The sequence below is a fragment of the Parasteatoda tepidariorum genome, chromosome 7 (assembly GCF_982258835.1).
Source record: "Parasteatoda tepidariorum strain Cologne lab strain chromosome 7, Ptep-v5.0, whole genome shotgun sequence".
NCBI classification, from domain to species: domain Eukaryota; kingdom Metazoa; phylum Arthropoda; class Arachnida; order Araneae; family Theridiidae; genus Parasteatoda; species Parasteatoda tepidariorum.
In genome coordinates, this window is record NC_141761.1 from 33796330 (window position 1) to 33801671 (window position 5342).

The 5342-nt window shown below is 27.9% G+C and overlaps 1 long non-coding RNA gene across 1 annotated transcript; it reads right to left on the reverse strand.

Moving 5' to 3' along the window:
* Positions 1–528: 528 nt before the first annotated feature.
* Positions 529–4652, reverse strand: LOC147806993 (uncharacterized). The gene is made up of 2 exons (XR_015435431.1): positions 4473–4652; positions 529–707 (listed from the first exon to the last, which is right to left on the reverse strand). It is a non-coding gene; the product is annotated as an uncharacterized LOC147806993 (long non-coding RNA).
* Between the last annotated feature and the right edge of the window lie 690 nt (positions 4653–5342).

Here is a 5342-nt window from a genome sequence, read left to right on the forward strand (position 1 = left end):
TAGAAAGTAAATAGTTTTGTTAAGATATTTCTTCTCTTTTTCAGGGTACAAGCAGCCATTTATACTGAGAAATAATTTTAATATTTTAAGTGATTTGTGCAATAATTTTCACAGCATCTATATTTTACTATGTAGATTAAAATTACAATATGTTTAATTTAAAACGATAAACTTTTTTGCTGTGACGTTTTAGTACTATATAATCTGTATTTTACTTAAATAGTATGTATGGAAAACAAAATTCCTTATCTTCAAAGCATCAGGTTTGATTTTAAGAAAACTGATTAAAAAGAAAAAAAAGCAATATTTACACTGATATTGTCATAATAAAATAACAGGAGTCACTTCCTCAGATTTCTGATTTAAAAAAGGGTAAGCATGGCAGAATAAGCTGCGATTTAATTTACTTATAGCCTTTGTCCATTAAAGTGTTGCCAAAATATCTATTCGGTTATCTTATTATCTATTCTCTACGGTTGTCAAATCTGTAAATGAAATATAGTTTTTATTAAACAGTAAAGAATAATATACTAATTTCTATAATTTATTATATTCTTTAATACAATCAATTGTTTCTAAAACAAAACTGTCAGTTGAGACAAACTTAGTCTTCCTGCCTTCCCGGTCGTTGGCGGTGGCAAGAACTTCACCAAATTTTTCAGCTTTTTCTAGTCAGCTAGTTTCTTCAAACAGTCTGAAGGTAGCAGCTGAAAAAAAATAAGACATGACATGAACTGGGGTTAATTTTAATTCGCGATCGCAACGAACTATAGGGGGCGTTGTTGTATGAGACGCTTACCTGCGATTTCCATATGAACCGTCATTCAGTTACTCTGGAGACGTCGTTAATGTAGCGTGTAGCATTGCAACGTTCCTTCTTTAATGTGGCTTATTAAATTTAAAAAAGAAAAATGCTTGATCTTCTTTCTTGTACAACCGAAAACAAAATGGTATCTCTTTTTATTAGAGAAGGAATATCCAAAACACATCGGAAAAATATTTGTACATTAACAGAAAAAAATATGTATATTCTTATAAGAGTTAAAACCTAATGCCCGAGAAATAGTATTACTAAATTTAATGATATAACATGAAAGGCCCATTTAAACTTTACATTCTATAGTTTTAAGAATCATATTAGTTCAAAAATTAAAATGAACAAAAAGTATACATAAGCCTCATAATTTTACGAAATTTAATTTTGTAAACAACGTTTTTTGACAACAATTTTTATCAAAATATTTCAAGTTTCAATAAAAATCATTATTTAGAAACTAAGAAACGTAAAATAAAGAATGCTGACGAAACAAAAACAAAAAAACAATTCTTTTTTGTCGCCATTTTTAGTGCTACGAATATTCGTCTTTGGGATTTGCCAAAAACAAAACAAGATGCAATTTTATTTTTTCAGGAGGGAAATATTTTACCGAAAAAACGAAAATGTACCAATTCCCACAACATAAAACTTTATCTTGGCAAACGTACGTTTTGGAAATGTTATTTCATTTGGAATCTTATTCATCAGAGTTCATATGGCGATATGATTGTTTTGAATCTAAGCTAAACTCTATATCGGCTCATTTTCCACCGAAATCCAATTAACTATTTTGATTTTAAATAAAGTGTTTTATTTTATGAACTGTCGCAAAAATTTTAAGTGTAGATTGGCGGCACTTAAAAACCGCCAAATCTGTAGCGGCGGTGGCGTCGTAAGTACCGAATTTTTATTCCATACTTTTCTGAATCATATTATTTCAAACATTGGAATATACAAGAAGTATACATAAACACATAATGTTATACCATTTAATTTTTCAAAAGTATTTTGAGAACAATTTTTATCAAAAAATTATAAACTAAAAAACGGAAAATAAAGAATTCTTAGGATAAAAAAAACGATTTTAAGAATTATTAACATTGAAATAAAAACTTTCATATTGTTTCTTTTTTTTATTATTCTTATAGTTCTTAATCAGACGTAAAAAACCATTCTGTAGAGAACCATCATCAAATGAAAAAAAAAATATTTACAAGCAAATTTTTTATTGTAAAAATCATTGCACTTACCTGAGTTATGATTCCCGGAGAATTCCAATATGATAAGTTCCTTGTTTGAAAACTTTATTCTCAAATAATAGATACATAGTTTATACCTTCATTACTTTTAGATAACATACTACACAGCAAAATTTTATAATTGATATGAATTTGAATATGTAGCTAAAAACAGAATAGCTGAATTCTAGTTGAACTTATTCTTTCAAAACTAAAAAATACTTACCAAGAAAACGATTTAAATTAATTAAGAATCAGCACAAATGGCACTATTTCAAGTAACTTGGATAATTTTTTATTGTTGTTTTCCGAATTATATGGATACAGAAATATATACTATTCTATAACGAAGAAGAATATGCTATAACTATTACAATTCTGTATGTTCTGAATTCATATTTATTCACTGGAATGACGAAAGCAATGTTGACTTCACTTTAATTCGTAATGAATTGAAGACAGAAGAAATGCATTTTACCTTAATACACACATCTGTAACAGTATCCGAAATCGGAAGTCATCAGTTGCAAGTTTGTTGATAATAGAAATTAAAAATTATTGAGGAATTTTTCTTCAAATGTTTGGCGTGTTCTGTTCCTGAAAGATTTACTAATATTCTGGAGATTTTTTTCAAGTTCTTCGGCCTTTTCCTTAGGGAAATTTTGTTTCTTATTTGCTGCTAAAAAATGGCGTCTGATTCAGTCAATGACTTTGATGGAACTAAATGAAAACGTGATAAATTAATGTCCGATATTTACAGGCTCCCGCTAGACGGCGTACTCGAGCGTTGCGATCGCGAATATTTTTAAATTAAAAGACAAATAGTTATATTGAAAACATTAACATTACATTAAAGTGGACATAAGTATAACGCAAGTACTACTAGCAGCGTTTATGCTAACCCCTAGGTTGACAATTCTTTTGTATAGAATCAGAGCAGTTTTTGTGTTTTCAGTAAGTTTATAACATATGGAATAAGAGTAAGTTTACAGTAAGAACCTTACGACCCTTTACGAGTAAGTTTATAACATATGGAAAATATTATATTTTATAATATAATAGATGGAAAAAAGTTTTTCTTTGAATAATTTTTAAAAATTATTTGGTCACCTTTCGATGAGGTGATCCGGGTTCCAATCCCAGTATCGGCAGGGATTGGAACCCGGCTGGGTCAATACGAATTCCACATCTAACATGTGCTTACCACAGTGCTGATTCAGATATAGTGAAGTATTTTGTAAAGGTACCGCTAAGTGGTAATAAATTTGGCTTGGACACAGATCCCTGTTCTTTAACTATTAAAACAAAGTTTCAATTAGCAAACCATAATTTTATTTAAAAAGTGAGATTTTTTTCTCTTGATTTTTAATATGATAGATTCATCAATAAATAAATAAATATTTAATAATTTTTATATTAAAATATTCATTTTTAATCTTATATCAAAATAGATAAGTTAAGCTAAAAAAATTTCTTTTTAAAAATATGTACTCATTGGAATTTTTTTTTCACAAAATTTCTTTATAGAAAATCTGATAATGTCAAAGATACTATAAACATATGAGGAAAAAAATACCAGTTAACTCTACTGCTTCAAATAGACTTTAAAAGGGAAGAATGACACTATTTCAGGAAAAAACAACATCTGAATTCATCAGCCCCCTTTTTTTCCCTTCTAATATAACCTCAAGCTTTAGAAATAGACATTTTCCACCAATGAAATATAATGTAGATTTTAATTCCATGCTTTTTCAATCAAAAGGTAGAATTTTAATTAACATTTGCATTTATTTTTAAAAAATTCATGTTTATTAATTACTTTCTACAGCTATGCAAGTCTATATTAAGACAGCATTAAATGTGTACTTTAATCTGTACACATTTAATGCTATCCAATCAATCTCAAGAATCAAAAAGATTTTTAAAAATGTAATTTCAAATGTGTTGGAATTTAACATACACCAAGAAAGAAAGTAATTTCAATAACTAAAATTAATTAATGCAGCAATTTATTTAAAATAAATTTTAAAACTAAGAAAAGAAAACAATAAAAGTATCAATAATTTAAAACACTGTTTTTTAACTTTCAAAATAAATGATTTAAAAAAAATCATTTGATTTAAATCATGTATTAAATCATGATTTGAATCAAGCTGATTTAAATCAACAAACCCTGATAGCTAGTAGTTGAGAAAAGACGCCATGAAAAACATTACAAAACTTTAAGAGTGGCTAACCTTTGAAACATACAATGCTGTAAAAGTATTAGAGTTTAGAATACAAACTAAACAAAATAAAACAGGAAGGACCAGGGTAATTAATTTAAGGAATAACTGATCCATTTTAGTGCAAGATAATGACTCATAAAAAAGTAAAGTCTTATTACAAATTTTAAAATTCTATGTCTATAAAATTACCCAAGATGGTGTTTGTAACAGCTGAGAGGCTTTCAAAACACTGTTTCCCTTTTCATTCTAATTTACAATACGTCATCGCCAATTCCAAGATGGTGCTGAAGTAAAAGAGCATAGATAGCCTTCACAGATGGTTTCAAAATAACATACTTGAAAGAAGAAAAAAAATATATACATACATAATGTTTTAATAACCATTACAAAATGTATCTCATATTTTATCATTAATTAAGACCAAACAAGTAAAACTGACATGGGATTGCTGAAGAAAGTAATTATCTAAATTTTTCATTTTTATAATATATTATTTATTATTTCAGTCACTTTATTCTCTAAAAGAGTTCTTGCATTAGTTCTTTACTTTGTATATGAGAAGCTTCCAAAGCAATGGCCTTCGCATAAACATATTAAACATTGCAGTATCAGATTGTATGTTTACGAATCCAATTATCACGAATTCTATGCATAAATTGTGTGCGGAGAAATACCTATACCATCAAAACACTTATCACAGCCATATTTGACTTAAGAATCACATAAGTTAAAATATGTTGCAAAGTTGGGATGGATAATGGATTGCTTTTCATTTTGATATGTACAGGGTATCTGCGACATTTTAGATTTTCAAATCCCTGACTTTCCATCAATAATTCCAAGAAGTTGTCATGACTTACCGAAGTTACTATTATCTCCGACAAAAACACAATAATAAATTTAAAAAAGCATTATAATAACATTAATTGAAATGATAGGTATAACCAAAGCTGTTATACTCTGAATCCTTGAGGCAGAATTTTTTCGAGCTATCTGCGACAAAACTCTCTAGCACTAATATCTTTCTGCAAGATACTTTTCATAATAATAAACATGTAT